Genomic DNA, 20,651 nt, shown 5'->3' on the forward strand with positions numbered 1-20,651 from the left:
TAGCCTGCCCATAAACTCTAACCTTTTGACCCTTCTCGAAAATTCCTTGGGATTTGAAGTTTCTGAAATACCAGTGTACTAAAACCAGCCCAGATCGCACAAACAGACATTTCAGAGTTCAGAGTTACTCAGATCCCAGTTTTGCCTTTTCTGCTGTTTGATGTGAACATTGATTGAACTTATTGACCTGAATCTGTCTGCCATGCACTGTACTGCTGCCTCATGACCTGTTCATCGTACAGCCACAAATTTCTCTAAATAAAAGAGATCATTTATTGATTTATGTATTTACTTTTAAATACAATCAAATTGAAAAGAATTACATAAATCAATTAAAAGCGAAGAAAATTGTGTTGGAAAGGCTTCTTTGTGTTCAAGTACTTTTAGCACAAGTACTGTAGATCAGTTTTCTTGTGGGTTACTTTAACTTTTCCTTGAGTCATTTCCTAGAAATGTTCATACTACCTGCACATTTATCAGCATGTGTTGGCATATACAACCTGTATTTTTTTTTTTAATAGGCGAGGTATTACAGGAAATGTGCCAGCGTATGCCCTCCATGCCCTTAATCATTTGTTTATCTACCATGACCCAGACTCACTCACTACTAACTCAGCGTCTCTCTCTTTGCTCATCAGCATGTGGAATGATAGTTACGAGAAATCCCTGCTTTTGTCCACAGTCCACATTAATCATTCTTTAAGATGATACCCCACTCCCAGTAAGCTTATAGACCTGCTCAGATTGGTGTTTCCTTAAAAGCCCCTTATGAAAAATCAACTTTTATTAGATTACTGCCAGGCTGGGATGATGGGGAGCACTGGACTAAGCACGTACTGTTCACACTGCATCATACTCTGTCTCAATCACAGTCCTGGGGAGCCCATGCTTCATACATTTTAGTATTTTTCCTGCTACAGAGCATCTTAATTATTTCCCCAAATGCCTGAATCATTAGCTGGTGATTTGTGGGAAGAGATACAGTAGCTGTGAAAAAAAAAAAAAATAGAGCAAGGAAACTTTCTTCCAGAAGACGCACAACCCTATCCGGTTGTTTTGTTGTTGTTATTTTTAAATGATGCCTCAAAAAACGATTTATCTGCGTGCAGGTGAGGAGATAGTGTAAATGTATTACTCAACTGAATTAAATATGTATGAGTATTTTAATATATATTTAAAATGGAATATGTTATTCAAATTTTTTTTATACATATGATCTGGATTACAGTTGTACTTTGTTATAGAAATACACGTAATGTGGACTGACCTAAAGCACATGAACAAAAATCATATAACCTTTTAAAATATTTTTTTTTTTCTGCTCAATGTTTTGGTAAAGCACATTTGAATTACTGTACCATATTGAACAATGATAATGAAATGAACCTGATTGAGCCTATGTACCATTACCAATCAGTTGAGGCAGGCTATGAGAAAGATTTTACTAGATGATACTAGCTGATATAAAAAGGGTTTATTTTATTGTTTTTTTTTTATTATTAAAAATATTTAATTTTTAAATTTATTTCATATAATGAAGTGAAAATAAAATGGCTGAAACATAATTTTCGCTATTGCACCTCCACACAAAGGCTAGCAATGATATGTGACATGTTTTATTTATTTTTTGTATTTGTTTACTATTTCAAATATTTGTAATATTTTGTTACTTTTACCATAAAGTGACCTCAACTATTTGAAAGATGTCTTTACTGGAGCTAAAAAAAATAAAAAATAAAAAGAATAAATAAATATATATATATATATATATATATATATATATATATATATATATATATATATATATATATATATATACCGGTATATATATACATTAATTATTATAATTATTGCTCCAAGGAATTTAATATATACATGTTTTAATCCGAATGTTATAGGCTAAAAGTGAACTCATAGTGCTATTGTGGTATATTCTAGAGTACAACCCTTCAATTATTTGGTACCATGGTTACCATTTATGAAAAAAAAAAAAAAAGACAAAAATTACAGGTAATTTGTTTGCTGGTTAATGTCAGCATTACTATGGCATGGCAGATTTATAATTATAGTTTAGACAGTTGAACTGGAAGCAGTTTGAATTGAGCAGTATGTTGATGTCATGTACTATATGACAGCATGACAAGGCAAAGGCACATGGACCTCAGTGTGAGATGTTTATTAACAATCCAAAAAGAAAGAAAGTGAAAAAAACAAAAAATAGTGAAGAGTAAAAACAATGTGCTGAAATACACACTGGAGTGGTAAAACCTTAAATGCATACATGTCGAATGAACTGCTATACAGTAATAATACAACGGCAAACAAGAGTAAGCAGAAAATTTACTTATTCATTTATTTTTATATTTACAATAACAGTTAATCCACAGAGACTTCTATGGCAGACACTGAATAATCTAAGACTGTCTTATGGTAATGTTTAAAATATTAATTATATGTTTTTGTGCAAAAACATAATGAAAATACTTTCATCATAGTGGGTTTCACTATTAGGCAAATGCAACCTCGAACAAACAACACATAACTTTTTCACTGTGCAATTTTTTATTTATTTATTTTTTTTACAGATATTAATCCCCAAAAAGCATGCAGGCAATAGTAAGTACCCCCTTACTGCTATCACAGGATTTATGTGGGTTAGTTGCAGCCTGCTAATCCTCAGCCCTTGAATAATAACCCTTAAGTGTCTTATGCCTTTCTGAAGACCTGCAGTGATTCAGTGCTCTTCTTAAATTTGTGTAAATTAATGATTCGAATCATTCCCCATATTGTAGCTACTGTAACACAGTTCAACTTATTTACATAAAGCACAAACTGGCCTTTCATAATGTGGCTAATGTAAACATTTTCGCTTCATCTGCAACTTTTAAACTTACAGTATGTCAAAATACACATACACGAAAATACAATTTTAAACTCTAGCAGAAAAACTTTCAAATGGAAAACAAACAAACCTGGCAGATTGTTTTGAACACAGAACTGATTCATGAAAATCTAGGATGTGTGCATATAGCAGAACAACTACTGTAAATTATAACACTCAGGAAGACTTTGATTTGGGGTAGAGTGCTTGGAGTGAGGTCAGGAATGTTGAATGATGTGGCAATAACTCTCAGTCAGGTTCTTATAATGTGCAAGTATGTTTGTGAATGATTGTGTATACAGTTTGCACAGACGGATTTGTCTTTTCCGCAAGTTGGCAACAAGTCTTCAATCAATCAGGGGAGCGGCTGTAGTGGGCTCTGGGCCACCTTGGACAGTCTTCTTTAAAATGTTTGTCCTATTCAATGCTTTACTGCAGCTACTGTAACTTTCTCATGCAGTTACTGTAAAAAAAAAAAAAAGAAAGAAATTCTGACGTTTTATTCCTAATTTAAAGCCAATATCCAGCCAATACCCCAAACTAACAACCCATCACTTTTCTCATGCCACTGTTTATAAAACTTCCATGTTGTGGCAGGCTTGGTGAAGATGAGTAAAGGGCTTACAGACTTGTGAAGTGTTGACAAGCAGATGAGCTGCACACACAAATAAAAAGTGTGCAATAGGGAGAAAAGCTCTATTAACCCTGGCCTTCATGGGTCATCTTTGTTTGAGCCTCGAATGGATCATCATGTCACTCTCTCCCCTGTGTGCCCATATGTTTTTGATCCATTAAGGCTTCCATCACATCACCTAGCCACATTACTTACAGTCAGAGCTAATGGATGCTCCGTACTGGTCACCGAGGGTGCAGTTTGTGGGCTTTCAGAGACATGTTCCCGCTAATACTGAAGTCAGAGAAGCTCAGTAAGCATTTACCAGTGACCGTTCTACCAAAATGAGAAGGTTCTTTACCAAATAGCCTATGTGCGTTAAAGTAAAAGTGTTTGTTATAGATACTACTGCCTGCGCTAAGGACAGTTTATGACATCATAATGTAAGGATAGCTGGCATTTGCAACCTGATCTCTCATAGGAACTCTAACAAGTGAGAGCATATTCATTGGATTTCATATAATTGAAGTCCATTAACCTGCCCCAAGCCCGATCCTAAAGTTCCCCCGAGGTTTTTCTTCATTCATTCATAGTCAGTAACCTCTTTATCCTGGTCAGTGTCGTGGTAGGTCTGGAGCCTATCTCAGGAAGACAGGGACACACCCAGTTTGGTGTAGAATATCGCACAAGCAGAATTACGTATTCACACCTAAAGGCAATTTAGTCTATCTGTTTAAATGTCTTGGATGATAAGTGGAAACTAGAGAACCCAGAAGATTTAAGATTCAGGGTCAAACCCATGACCCTGGAGCAGCTTCTTCAGAATCCTCCTACCATCCAAAAACACGAAGGTGGGTGGATAAGGGATGCCACCATGCCCCAAAGCGTATTGCATGGTGTATTAAAACAGACTGGTACAGGATCTCCTTCAGGGTGTGTTCGCAACCCTGACCAGCAACCCTGACCAGGATAAAGTTCCCGGAGATGATCTTATGTCCATTTTTGGATCCGGCCACTGTTAATGAAAGCGAAAATGTAAATTGTCCGGCACTGTTTTATTTCTTTATTTATATTTTAAGTATTTAATTAGTTTCCTGGGCAGTATAATATAGCTTTATATAGCCCCCCCCCCCAAAAAAAAAACACTAACATTTTCTTCTGTCTTTAATTGTGATTGCAACTTGGCGGCCCATTCATTTATAAAAATGATTTCTATGTGAAATTGAAGATCTGATACATTTCCCCTACTGCACTCTATTGGCCACTGCGCCAAACTAACCTAACCTACCTGATATGCCAGAACATGTGCATATGATCATTTGTATAATATTATATTTATATAATATGTCACCAGTTAAGCTAAAGATGAACAGAACACTGACTTATGTAGCTTTCAACAACATTTGAGTATTTTCACATCTCTGCTTTCAAACTGTTTTTTTTTTTGTCAAATTAACAATATGTGAATTTGTCTTAGAATTTAAGTGTGAGGAAATATTTTTCCGAAATATATCTTATGTTTTTTCTTTGCACTTATTCTGTTAGTTTGACCGTGTGTGTTCATAAGCTGTTCTCTGATTGACGGCTTTGCTTTCTTTTGTTTTTCAAACCCTTCCTATTGCACATGGGTACAATCTGACACCTCTGAAAACAATGGCCTTTGAGGATTTTCGCACCATTTCAGGTCAAATTTCTGACTTTTAACTACAAAACACATGGACAACGGAAAGGATTTGAAAGGGTAAGAAAACCCAAGCAGTATTAATAAGCCGTTTTAGTTTTAATAAACATTTGAAAATATTTGGGTTTTTCATGCCTTTTTGACATTTATACATCTGGTGCTGGATTGCTATTCGGTATTTAGTTGCTGTTTTAGTTTAGAGACTTACAAGTGTCAGTAAGAGGTTGGTATTTGAACTCTCATGGATCACAACTCGGGATAATTAATCACACTTCCGAACTGCTTTTAAAACCACTTTTATATTGTGCGATTACAGAAATCTTGCAGGAGTTCTATACCAGATTGTGTGATGATTAGTTCATTAGTCCATGAAGATCTTCTAGTGATATACCTGCGATTAAACACAATTACATCACTCCACTCTTATTAACAATCAGCTGAATCGGAACTTGTTCAATTAGGAATATTTTTTGTTAGTTATTATATAACTCAGGTGTCCCAAAATATGTTTCCTTCTTTTTGCATTATAATTTTTCAAAAATTCTGACCCTGGCTGGTTAAGACATGAGAGCATATCACATTATACTGTGAAACTGTTGGTCTCAGCTTGTGACTTTATTGTGATCATCTTTATCCTTGACAGCTGAAATCATATGCATAAAGCATGCAATGACAAATAAAAATCAATATGTGAGTTAATTCATTTTAGAGGTCTGCTCTAGGCTCTTACATGCAAGAAACAAACATCAAACAGAAATGGAGGCACCAAATGTGACCACAGACATTCGACACACACAGCAGTATGGCAGCTGCAAGGAACAATTATGAATGAGGGACTGAAGTGTGATCTTGACGCTGTAACAGGTTAGCTGTGAGTCTCTGCTGTGTTATGATGAACAGAAGCTGTCGCAACCCAGCCATGAAAGCGTGATTCACCTGTGCTTCAGGACGGGCGCCCAGCCAATACCTTGCCTCATTGCCAATTCTTTACCAGCAGGCATTCTTTACACTTATTACACAGATGAGTCAGAGGCAGAGAAAGTGAGGGAGGGAGAAAGCGGGACCAGAAAGAGATCAAACAGGGGGAGGGACAAGGAGGGACACGCAGCATGAGGGGATGAGTCATAAAGGTGCAGCAAGCTAAATGAGGAAAACAGAGGGAAGGAGTGGGGAGAAGGGAAGGTGAGCTGAGTGATGGAGAGAGACTGCGGATGGGGAGAAGGAAAGAAAAACAAAAAAAAGTGAAAGGAACATTGGTATGATGAATGCAGTACGGAAAAGGTTTTTTTTAAGAATGGAAAGAGGGAGAACAGGGTAAGAAAAAGAGAGACAAACTATCTGCAAAGATAGATAGATAGATAGATAGATAGATAGATAGATAGATAGATAGATAGATAGAGACATGACATGGGGGTAGACGGGGGAGACACACAGAGACACACTGAAGGAGAGACTTAGATACTGAGCAGTGAGAAGAAGAGAGAAAGATGGGGACAAAGACACAGAGAGAAAGAGAGAGAGAACAGCAGAAAGAGAGAAAGATGCTGAAAAAAGAGACTGAAACTTAGTTGAAAGCTGAGATGCAGGACAGAAAGTGAGTTTGTGGTTCAGTATAGGCAGATGGAGAAGACAGAGAGAGTGGGGGGGGAGGTTTGGAGAAAAAAAAGAGATACAGAGAGAGTTGAAGCTTTGAGAGAATGATGCAGAGAGAAAGAAAGAAAGAGAGAGTGTTTAATAAGCTCCAGGCCGTCCTGAGCCACCCTCAAGAGGGGGCGAGCTTGATTTGATTTAGCGGTTTTAATCTTCCTTTAGAAACGAGGACCCTTCTTTTTGTCTCGCATCACTTTTAGCAGGCAGTTCCTCCAGCCAACACGGGCACTAATCATGTTAAGCACTCGTTGTCACAGACAGGTAGGCAGGAGGAGAAAAGAGAAAGGCTTCTGCACAGCATAATGGAAAGACAGACAGACACTCAGGCTGTGGTGGAGACACACAGAGGGGTCATGGACTCCACCTGTGCACTTTGATCACAGAGCATGGAGAAACTGTTCCATTAAGAGTGCTCACTTCCCTTCCTTTTAAACACACGTGCGTTCTCTTGCGTACTCCATACCGAGAATGTGTGGCTTTTTTTTTTCTTTCATTTTGAGCGTGCTGAGCGATTGACAGGTCTAATGTGTGTGTGTGTGTGTGTGTGCCATGTGTTGCTGCGGTACGAAGGTGAAATAAAAATGGCCGTCTCAGGCCATATCCAGAAGTAGCGATTTCGGACGAGACTAGTGATGAGTCGTTCATGAACGATTCGTTCTTTTTGAATGTACAGGAAACAGACTTCAGCGATTCTTTCTCAAGGACTCTTCTACTCGTCGTTCAATCTTTTGTCACGTGACTCCCATAGACACTATGCAGTGCAGTACACAGGAAACAGTATTGAACGGTTCTCCTCAATGGGTCTTCAAGTCCCGAGTCGTTCGTTTTTTTTTCTTACGTGACTCCCATAGACGCTATGCGGTGCAATAGATTTAAAAGAATGAACGACTCAGACTGGAAGATATGAGAGGTGAGCTGCTCATCCTGTTTATTATAATATGTCCTTAGCTGCATTGTAATATTTTCATTAAATGGAACTATAGCCTTACATAATTTGTGTATGTAGACGTATTGGGGGTCTTTTTTATTAAAAATGCAACATTTTATTTTATTTTTGATCAAAAGAACGAAATGAACTAAATGACTCAAAAAAAGTTCTGTTCATTTTAATGAACGAGATTTAATGAACCGAGTCTCTAAAATGCTTCAAACTTCTTATCACTAGATGAGACCCGTCAGACTTCTACAAAGCGCAACAGGTAATGACGTTTTGTCTAGGCTTTTGATTGGCCAAAGATGGACAAAGATTTTTTTAAACGTAGGACAGGATAAATTTTTTATTTTTTTTAATAAAGGAGAAAAATCTCAGTTTTTAAAAAAACACCTGGCTACGTGTGGACCGGGCCTCATATACTGCCTCCGCCACCTGTGAGTTCAGGCAATACTTTTGCAATTATGATTAAAGTTGGGGTGAGACTTCACAACCTCCAACACCCCCCGCACACACACACACACACATGTTCACATGCTCCTTTATTCTCATTTATTCCCTTTTTTTTTACTTTCACTTAGCTTCCCAGAGCGCTGGGACTCAGGAGAGATGAGAGCATTAAAACACCCACGCTCTTTCACAAAATCCTCCTCCTCCATTTGCTTAGACTTTATCTTGGTCCAAAGATTCACGCCCGAGCATCCACACACATTCTCTCTAATGACCATACCATAACCACACACACACACACACACACACACACACACACACACACACACACACACACACACACACACACACAGATGGACACAGCTGGGGCACACAACTCTAACTACTTCAAAATGACATTTGTAAAGCAGCCCTGCTTTATGTGTGTGTGTGTGTGTGCGCGTGTGTGTGTTTTGAGTTCACTCAGAGGAAACAAGCAATATCTAGGGATTCAACTCATTTACTGTGTTAATTAGTGTGCAGCGGCTTCACAGCATAACCACCCCTTTTCTCTCAGCTGCTTGCAATCTTGTGTTTGCTTTACAGTTTTTATCCGGCACATACAAAGCATGGTGCCTGAACTGTGTGTGGTGTGTGTGTGTGTGTGTGTGTGTATCTTAGATGTGACTGACTGATTAGATCCTAAACTTGGGAGGCATGTGTCTTTCGGAAATAGGCTGCTTTCTTTTAGCTGTTACATTTCCCATGAAAGCATGAATCAGATTTTCATAGTTCCTTTCACCTGATAAATTTATTATCTGGAAATCTAAACACTCTGTTTTTTTTTTTTATTCTTTCTTCTTTAACATTATGGTAACATTTAAGGACCAAGTGAAATAATATATACAGTACTGCGCAAACGTCTTGAGCCACACCGAATTTCCTCCTATTAAATCAAATGAAGTTATATACTGGAGATTAAATTAAAGAAATAGAAACAAATGTTTTTTCTGTAACACTCTGCAAATATACAATTTAAAACAATTGTAGTTTATGTAACAACCTCATTTCCCATCTTGTCTGTTCCAACCCTTAGCATTCAGCACCAGGATACTAATCACCATCCTGATCCTTTGTCAACATCTACCCCTGTTTCTCCTTAGATTAGATGTTTTATCATTCTTGAATGATTCATAGATCACTGTGTGGCTAAACAAACTAATACAAGCCTCCATAGTTGGTCGGGTACAGGGACTGGGTTAAAAGGAAAAGTGTTCAAGACAGAGACCAGTGACACTCTACAGCTTAGAGAGGGAAGACAGGAGGGAGAGCTGGAGGTAGCAGAGATGAAGATGTTGAGGTTCTCTTTGGGAGTGACAAGGATGGATAGGATCAAGAATGAGTCCATCACATCAGAGGAACAACCCATGTAACCCATCTTTGGGGATGAAGTCAGAGAGGCCAGGTTGAGGTGTTTCGGAGGAGAGATTGTGAATATCGGTAAAAGGATGCCGAGGATGGAACTGCCAAGCAGGAGAACTAGAGGAAGGCCAAAGAGGAGATTTATGGATGTAGTAAGAGAGAGCATGAAGTTAGTTGGTGTGAGAGAAGAGGATTCAGAGGATATGGTCAGATGGAGATATATATATATATATATATATATATATATATATACATATATATATATATATATATATATATATATATATATATATTTTTTTTTTTTATGCAACTCTGTCTTTAACTTTTATTTGTAATGAAGAAAATGTTTTAATGTAAAAAACCCTACACTAAGGAGTTTACGTTGTAACATGTTTTTAAAAAAAGACTGTACGAGTTTAATAAATGTTAACCATTTAAATACTGTTGTCCAGCCTTTCTTTTTCCCAAGATTTGTGTTAAACAACTGAATGGATAACATGCTGTAGATACATTGAATAGCCTTACATCACTGCTCTTGAAGCGCTAACAAAAATGCTGATTTGGCCCAAGTACAGTAGCATATGAGTTTGACACTCATTCAATACAATAATGTCATTATGTGGCCATTCAATAGCCATTAAAGAAAGATGGTCTGGGGGAGGGCGGGGGGGAGGGAGGGGTGGTGTTGGAAAGACACTTTGTTCTATACAATAAACCGACATGGTTGCACAAGTTAGTGTGCTCTTGTTTCCAGAAACATTCTTCTTCATTATAGGGGTGTATCGTGACACGATCCGTTGCGATGGAAAAAAGCTGGTCCCATGATGCCGTTCTACAGTTGAGAAGCCTGCAAGATCGTCTGCTCTTCAATCATAAGTGAAGACCAATAATCCTGACAGCTCCGGATTTTAACAATCAAGGCCTATTACAGTATGTGTTATACAGTAACACAAACATGTTATGATGGTTAAAAGAGCACTTCATTAGCTTTTAAACAACCACAAAGGCCACAGAAAATGGCAATTTTAGCCAACTTTGGAGATCATTTTCTGCTGTGGAGATCATTATGTTTCAGTTCATCATTTTTTCGATTTTCTTAGGTCAGGCGGTTTGTTTATTCTTTAAACATTTTGTGGAAGAATTCATTAATTTATTGATTTGGCAGACGTCCTTATTCAGAGCGGCTTACATTTTTATCTCTTTATAGATCTGAGCAGGGTCCAACAGATTGAACCTAGGACCTTTAAATCACTAGTCCAGTGCCTTAACCACTGAGCTACCCCTGCCTATATTAAACCTCTATCCATCACAATTTTTTTAATTTATTTCGTTTTATACTGAGGCAGCGTGGTGGAGTAGTGGTTAGCTCTGTTGCCTTGCACCTCCACTTACATTTAACACTTACATTAAATAATTTGCTGAATCTAGAGCGACTTACATTTAATAAAAAATTTTAACACCTGAGCAATTGAGGTTTAAGCAATTGAGGGTGAAGGGCCTTACTCAAGGGTCCAACCGTGGCAACTTGGTGGTGCTGGTGGTTGTGTGCATGGAGTTTTTGCTTGTTCTTCCCGTGCTTGGTGGGTTTTCTCACACAGCCCAAAAACATGCCGATTAGGCTGACTGGTGTTCCCAAATTTCCCGTAATGTGTAAGAGAGTATGTGTGTATAAGTGTGTGCCCTGTGATGGATTGGCACCCCATCCAGGGTGTACCCCGCCTCATGCCCTAAATCTCCTGGGATAGGCTCCAGGCCTCCCGCGAACATGTACAATAAATAAAGCAGTATGGAAGATGAGTGAGTTTTACTGTAGTAGTTTCATCAGCTTTACTTCATTCAAATTTTCTTCAGTATTTCCTTATGCTGTGCTGCACCACTTACTGTACATGAAATATTGGCAAGTAATTGGTTCCTAACTGCTACAGAATGTAATTCTGTAAGGCTTGTTTTTTGACCCTTAACCAATATTTAGGACGGCTAGCTTCACCTCAGGAGTTTCCGATTTTTTCCGGTTATGAGAGAAGCACGACCATGGACCAGGAACTAAAATTAGCCCTGGATCAAGTTTCTAAGATCCTGATTTCACACACACACACACACACACACACACACACGCACACGCACACACACATACACACACCACAGAAGGAGGCCATGGGCAGAGCACCTGAAATTATTTACACACCACATTTACCCATGACAAGGCTGCCTGATGTCTGCCAAGTGACAGTGTTCCGGTATCTATGATTGGAGGAGATTGCAGCTCCCAAAATCATAAGCATGATAAAGAGAAACAAGATATAGACTATAGATATAGAGAGAAAGAATCCAAACGAGGAGAGGAAACAGTGGAATTAGTGTAGAGTGTGTTCTGCATGAATTAGCATGGCTATGGGGAATTAGCAGCCCACCTTCTCGCCCCTGCACTCAGCCCATTAGATAAGAACAGAAGACTGAGTAGAGCAGGTCTCCAGCCTGCCCTGGCGCTAACACTGATAAATGAGCCGTCCTGTGTAGGCCAGAGGTCAACTTCACTTCTGAACTTAGGAACGGGATCTTTTATTCCTGCCTGAGATTTCTTGCATTTATCACACAGCGGCCCACGTTGGCGGTGCCTTGGCTGTAGCGCAGAATTCTGTGGGATCTGGTACAAAGCAGCAAGGTTTTAAAAAACTGATAGGAAACTAATCATTCACACATTAAAGTTGGTATGGTATAAATTGGGAACAGAGGCTTTTTTCTGTGTGTGTGTGTGTGTGTGTGACTGAACAGCAAAAAAAGTTTTAGCAGCCAGGATTTAACAGCATTCTGTTCGAATCAGTTTCTCTCCTGCATGTTCTCTGAGCCAAACATGTGGAGTCAATCAGCATTTAAAAAAAATCAAATGGGAAAACTTTCCCTGTGTTTGATTCTCTCTCTCTTTCTCTCTCTAATAACCACTCCCAGGGCCATAAGATAAAGGTCAAATATCTTCGGTTTCAAGCTTTGGCCAGAATAAGCAACGCGGCGGCGACACCTTGTTCATGCAGGTAACCTGCTACATCTGGTCAGGAGACACTTTATTAGAACAAGGCAGCCGACCTGCTGCCAGTTCCCTCAAGCGCACCGTTAATGAAGGAACGAAAAACGGAGACGGTCTGAAGTTGAAAGAAAGGTCACGTTTATAAGATCCTGAACATTTACAAGAACATTTTATGAGCTTAGAAGCTTCAATCTGAGCATTTCATCAACTGTCATCTCTTTGGTTTTAATAAGTCCACCACGGCACAGTTAAGCGCACTTCACTGTATACCAGAGCTGTATGGGAAACAGAGAGGAAAGCCAGATGAGTCTTCGCCGAACCTTGGCTGCAAAGTGTTTATGCAGCATAATCGCTCCTCTGCCTGGTGAATGTCTAAGACTAGAACATCTGAAGCTCAGTGTGCCTTTAAATGATGCTGATTCGGGTTGATTAACCCGCACAGAAAGAGAGTGATTATATATAATGTGCGTTTTTGTTTGAGATATGTATGTGTATATGCACAGTTAAGTCCTGACTGTTAAACAGCAACCATTACTTCAGTTAATCTCGAACATTGTTATTGTTTCAATAACTCATTCATATGCAATTTGTCGAGATGTTGCCGGAAGTCATTCTTTCTCATTACAAAAGAGTGATTATCATCAATGCAAGGCAGACCACTGTTAAAAAGTTGAGGCAAGTTTAAGCAAATAAAGTGAAGAAATGAGAAATGAGGTGCAAAGTGATGTGGTGTCTACTTCTGGGAGACGAGGACAGGTGGAACTCGGGTCATTATTATTATCAATTACCCCCAACATTTAGCTTTCTAACAGATATTTGTTCCTTAAGATCACGATAGAAGAAAAATCTATGTTTATAACTGGTACTGAAGACTGTATTCCCAAGTAGATAGATAGATAGATAGATAGATAGATAGATAGATAGATAGATAGATAGATAGATAGATGTTATAAAATAAATAAAGTGAAGATTAAAATTGGTTCTTTAAGTGTATCACACACTTTGAGCTGCAAAGAGAGGGTGTTTATATGATATGTATAATTATCTATTAAGTTATTTTATATGGTATATATATTTTAAATATAATATTATATATTAATATATTATTGTATTATAATATTTAAAACATTTAGGCTTTATCCAGGAAACCACAAACAACTACTGACCAATGTGAAGCAATTCTGTAAAAATACAAAAATTAAATTGTAAAGTTGTAAAACTTCACTGCAGATGTGAAGGCACAGTAAGTCTTAATCTGTCAATCACACCTGTGTAATTAGGTCATGTTATTATACAACGTTGCAATAATTGATTCATTGTTATTATGATATTAGTGGTAAGCAATACAGCCAAAAACGTCTTGAACGTTCTTTGAGGTTCTTTTTTTTGCTCTTATACCATATTAAAATGTTGTACCTCAAGTTAAAGTAAATAGAAAGTATATTTCAGAAAATTATCAAAGGAATTTGCTTTACATTTTACAATTCCCCAGATTTCCCAGGTCCCGACCCGAATGGGATGCACAGGACAAAAAAACCCAAGTCGAGGACACCCAACCCAACAGCACCCAAAGGATTTGTCACTAATGTCCTGGTGGCAGCCACCAACACGGGGTCCTGTGGAGCCAGGCCCTGAGGGACCAGAGCTGGTCTAGCAGCACAAGAGAAACCTAAAACCTAGGTTGTTTTAATGTTAATGGTTTTAATATTATGGATGATTATTAAATTTTAATATTATGGTAGCAGTTGGAATTGATCCATCTTTATTGAACCAATTATTATTATTATTAATTATTATTATTATTAATTATTATTATTATTATACAAACAACAAAAAAAAACAGTAAATCTCATTACCAATTAATTATGAGCAATGATGCAGGACCTCCAAAATGCCTCCAAATCCAACTCTGACTACTAACATAAAATTAATATTCACTAATCCGCCATATATATCCAGTTGGATTGACTGTGCTGAATAACAAAAACAACAAAGAAGGTCAACATAATTGCAAGGTAAAATTTTTAATGTAGGCTAAGATTTTAATTACTGTCTATATTGCTTTATTCTGTATACACAGTTGCAGGGTGGCCTGGTGCCTATCCCAGGACACACACCTACACCTTCATTCACATACTTTGGACAATTAGGCTAATCTGCATGTCGTTGGAATGTGGCAACCCACCAAGAACATGAGAACATGCAAACTCTATGCACACAAACTCCAACCACCATGGAGGTGCAAGGCGACCGTGCTAACCACTAAGCCACCGTACCGAACCTCCAGATTTTCAAATATTGAACGGAGAAACTCTACACAAAATATGAAAATGTATTCACTGACCTGAATAAACTTTGGTAGGCTGAGATGTCCCAAAGTCAGACTAAGAAAAAAAAATACCCACACTCAGTAATAAGCTGTCTTGCTTTATGCCTTTAATTCCTAATCATCAAAATCCCCAGTGTTGAATTAACACCCGGAGTGTTGATTTAACACATTCACAGTACATTTGAGAGCACTGTGAGGTCACATATAAACACTCTGGGTTTTCATTCAACACTGGGAATTTTGCCGTGTACACTTCTTTAAGTTTCCCTTCAAGTTACCCAAACTTTAAACAACACACCAGACACATACCATCTCAAATAATCCATAAAAGCTACAATTACAGTGATCTATTTTGTTCTTTCTCTCTATCGAGAATGGAAGGCACAGTGTGGGGTTGACAGACAGCACTTAACTCCGGATCATGCACGGGTTTATAGAGATTAAATTAAATGGACTAGCAAAATGCGCACTGCTTGCCCCAAGGTGCATTATGGTCCAGAGCAGAGAACCCAGGACCATAGAGACACTGCAGACACAGAGTCTCCTCACTGCGCATGTTACGGTAATGGTGGATATAAGGTGCAGACTACAGCCAGTGTGTCTGCGGTTTGCGCAGGTGCATCAAGAAAAGGGATTAGCTTAACAACGGACAATTAGAAGCAATGTAATTATTCTTTAGAATTTGCATAACTTTATTTATGTAAAACATTACAATCACATCCTTTTTACTCCTTGTAATTTTTAGTCTATATTGTTGAGGAAAAAATTAAAACCATAACAATAATAATAATAATAATACAGTCACATTTGGCAGACACCTTTATCCGGCGAATATTAAGGTGGCTTAGTGGTTAGCACTGTAGCCTTGCACCTCCAGGGTCCAGGTTTGATTCCCAGCCAGGTTCGGTCAAGGGCCCAACAGTGGCAACTTGGTGATGCTGAGGTTTAAACCTAAGACCTTCCAATCTGTAGTCCAATGCCTTCACTGAGCTACCCCAGATCCATACTTTGATATGGATTAATTGGTACATTAACTTTTCTTTAGTGTGTCGGAATAATAACATTTATATAACAGTGAGGTCCGACAGAGCAATTTGATTGGATGAGAGGCATTCCATTAGTTGTGATAATGTATGGTAACAGCACTGAGTTACAGATGTTTAACTGTATGTATCACTGCATCCCAGGTGTCCACCACCTCCATGGTTTGTTGTCTTTGGCTATATAATACCGTTAAGAATTTTAAAACTATCGTTAATTACACTAACTGGCGGTCTCCTGCTCCGCTAGTCGCAGTCAATTAGTTCGGCCAGTGTTATGCGCTCAAATGCCCCCCTGCCACGGATTGCCCCCCTACACAATCTCTGTCCAATATTATATTAGAACAAAAATTCATAGGTTTATTATGATCAAATATAATATAACTATTATAATGAACCCTAGGCACTTGACACTAGGGTGCACATTATAGGAGCATTATAAATTCTCATATAATGTTTATTTTGTGACATATTTATATTGCAGTTTTTTGTCATTTAAGACAAAAATGTTTACAGTAGCCTAAATAAATATTATTTATGATGAAAATTACATGAAACGACTTTTATTATGAAATAAGCAATATAAAAATATACAGGTATATGAAAAAATAAATAATTTATACAAAAACTTTTTTTCATATACAACATATTTTTTTTTAGATTGCTTATTTTATAATCAAATTCGTTTGGTGTCATTTGTAATTCATAAACCTGTGAATTTATGTTCCAATATAATATTTCATAGAGCTTATGTGGGGGCCATTTCTGTGGCAGGGGGGCATTTAAGCGCATAACCAGTCATGGAAAAAAAATATGTGTTGGTGGAGCAAAACAACTGATTAAACAAACAAACAAACTGTAACTTTTTAATTGATAAATAATATTGTTTGTGAAACTGTTGTATAAAATCAATATCACACTTACGGTTGTGCTGTTGTGCTTGTTATCAGCATAGCTGAAATGCGGTTGTAGGTACAAGTGCACAGCCCTACTAGTATATAATCGGTAATCATTGTGCTAATGTTTTGTGGTGTTAATGTTATGGCTGATTGGTGTAATCCTTCTAGCAGCTCCTGAATTTGCCCCCTAGGTCTAGATTTAGGGATATGCCACTGAAACAGCTCAACCAAGGGCTGTGTAAGGTTCCTCAACAACCTCAACTGGCTTTTCTCAATTCAGAAGAGCAGCATTTCTCTTGCATTGTTGAGCTCCTCACCCTATCATGGAGATTAAGCTCTAATGATGGCAATTCCAGCTCTTTTATAAGAGCCAAATCATTTGGCTCAGCTCAGCAGTAATAGCCAGCTCTTTAAACTCCCAAAAGGCTCTTCATTTAGTACAACTTCTGGCATTTCAGACAAATTTAGCAATGTTATGATCTAGGATTGATATGTGTACACCTATATCACTTCAATTATTCAATGTGTTCATACTAAACCTTAGAATACAATTATTTCACATTATCTTTGGTATAAAATCTATGTCCAAAGCGTACAAACATCCAACATTCAGCAAAACGTGAATGCTACTGAGATGTCCAGCTCAAATCAAAAACAAATATATGAATAAATATAATAAAACAAATAAATCTAAAACACAAACCGTTCAAAACAAATCAGGCTCAAAACTGAACATTCAGTCTGTTCTGTGGCCGACCAGTGGGATGGTGTACTAACAGCAACAAAAGTACGAAAAAGAAAGAAAATCTGCTCTCCGATTGGAGCCAGCTCATACTTATGGTGGTGCACATCTTCATACTTCACTTCAGGAAAACCATCAGGATATTCTTTCAAAGATACAGGAATTGGGTGCTGTGTGACTAAAATCACATCCAGAAAAAAAGCGAGTCCATTGAAGAAAAGCTGAACACCATCCCACCAGTCCTGTGTCATGCCAACAGTAAAGCGTTCTGAGACCATTCATGTGTGGGGTTGCTTCTCAGCTCCAAAGGATTGGGCTTACTCACAATTTTGCCTAAGAACACAACCAGAGATAAAGAATGATACAAAAGCATCCTTGGAGAGCAACTTCTCTCAACCATACTGTACAAGAACAGTTTGGTGATGAACAATGCCTTTTCCAGCATGATGGAGCACCTTGCCATAAGTGCTAACTAAGTGGCTTAGGGAACAAAACATTGAAATTTTGGGCCTATGGCTATGGACTGGTGGTCAAGCCTCAGGAAGCGGGTGGACAAACAAAAACCCACAAATTCTGAATTCTAAAAGTGTTGATTATGCAAGAATGTGCCGCCACCAGTCAGGATGTGGCCAAGAGGTCAAGTGACAGCATGCCAGGGCGAATTGCAGAGGTTTTAAATAAGACTGTAAGTATTGACTCTTCGCATAGACTTACTGTAATTGTCAATAAAAGCCTTTGATATTCATGAAATGCTTGTAATTATGATTATGAAACCACAGCTGTACTGGCTAAAAGAGAGCTTTTTCCTAAAACTGAGCTACAGCTTCACTATGACAGTGTACCAACATTGCAGTCTCCTTCCAGGTTACCAAAAATGTTGATAACCAAGGTAAAGTTTTTATGAATTAAATATACATAATAGAGTTATGCTCAGTAGTTTAAAATCATATACAAACCATCATCTAATAGCAGTGGTTGATCTGTCCTTGGTAAATATTTGCCGCCTTTCGTAATGAAACCATTTCGGCCTTTTTTTGTTTCGCACAAAGCATCTCACAATGCTATACAGTTTTATAATCTACACCATATTTGCAAGGAAACTCAATCATTTTAGAGCCAATTCTTTCTCACTCCTAGTGTTGACGTAATGACTGCAGCTTACTGCGGATTACTGCGGAGGAAAAACAGTGTTACATGATCTCTTCCTCCGAGTTCGCTCTTCCTGTGCATGGTATTAAATGAGCACTGTAACATTTTACATTTACATCCCCAATCTCTGCTGCTTATAGGTCAGCCTAACAAACGAGAGTAATAGCGATTTGTGATTCTGCCCAGGGCTCTGCCTGGAGGACGGTTTTAAAAAGGGTGGCCTGTGCACTGTAACACACCATGAGGAATACTTCCAATAAATACCGTGAGATAAAACGCAGTAGAAGGGAATCATGGGTGTCTGGGGAGGGAAGAGGAAGGCCAATGTCATAGATTGCTTACAAATTGAGTCTAATGGCTGCTTGTCTGAATTGCTCCAGCCCAAGCCTGCTCTCATTGCTCTCTGTCAGGGTAAGTTAATAATCGGGGGACCTGGTCTGACATGCCCCCTCTATAAAGGTCCAAATTGAGTCATTTGTGAGGGAATTCAGCTCTGCACCTAATCAGTCTGTGTTATTGTCATATTACGATGGACAAACTAAAAGGGGGTAATCGTAGGAGGGAGGATGAGAACATTGCCTTTCAAGTCAATTGAAAACGCTTATTATCTGCTGATCACAATTAATTGATCAGTTTTTTGGTCTCAAGGGGCAGAAATATTGAATTAAACAGAATGGATTTGTTCATCAATTGCAGTTTTTAAAAAAATAAATTAATCATCAATAAAGCACTATGTACTAGGGCCATACGTGTTGCCCTATTTAGCATACAAAGCTGATATTTATGCAATAACCTCCTAAAGGCGGAACTAAAAAATTAAATTTTTTATTAATTGAATTTTTTAAAAATCAGCCACCCCAGAAATCACTTTTCCCACTAAAGCGTTATCAAAGGTTTATCACAAACACCAAGCTTCAGACGTCTTCCATTATCTGCCCACTTCAGTTGTATCATGTCCAGATGTCAGACTGAAATTAAACATGACGGGAATCAAGAATACGTAAACTTTGTCAATCTGGCAGAGTTTATCCAAACCACAGCACGGGGTGAGGGTAATGCTGCAATTATAAACCAAGTTAAATAAGGTCAATTAAAGGCAGTCTGCATGGCTGTCTGAGACAAGAGGAAATACTTTAATGCTACAGGCTTTAGCGATTACACCGGGGTGTTTTATTTGGTATTGGTTTTAGTTGCACCCTCATCTTGTATTAAAGAACTAAGGGATGATTGTGTAAATTTTAAATGGACTGTGTTGTTTATCCGGTTCTGAATTATACTGAAGTGCAATTTAGTTAAGCTTAATAAAAAATTAATTGAATTAGGTTGACAGATGGCCAGACACTTGCATCAGTCTTGACACTGTAATCAGGACGACTCATTAGAAAGACAAATGTTACTTTTCAATTTTAATTAACGTGGAAGGGAATCATATTTTAAATAAATGGCATTAAACTACGTTGATAATTAAGTGCTGGTGATAAATTTTTGGCAAAGATTCTTTCCTAGCGTGAGATTTATTAATTTAGTTCTCTCTCTCCACCAAAGATAACCACATTCAACATGGACCAATTGTTCTACAGTAAAACTGCTATTCTCCTAGCGGTAGCACGAAATATTATAAATATATTAATATTTTTATTATAAGATGGATTTCTCTCTCTCACATGCTAACCCGTCTCCTGTACAGGTTTGCGGGAAGCCTGGAGTCTATCCTAAGGAATTCGGGCACCCTACACAGGGTGCCGATCCATTAAAACGGCAGACACTCACTCACACACTATGGACAATTTGGAAATTTCCAATTAGCCAACCCTGCATGTCTTTGGACTGTGGAACAAAACCTGGGGGACCTGGAGGAAACCC

This window comes from Clarias gariepinus, chromosome 16 (genome assembly GCF_024256425.1).
Source record: "Clarias gariepinus isolate MV-2021 ecotype Netherlands chromosome 16, CGAR_prim_01v2, whole genome shotgun sequence".
Lineage (NCBI taxonomy): Eukaryota > Metazoa > Chordata > Actinopteri > Siluriformes > Clariidae > Clarias > Clarias gariepinus.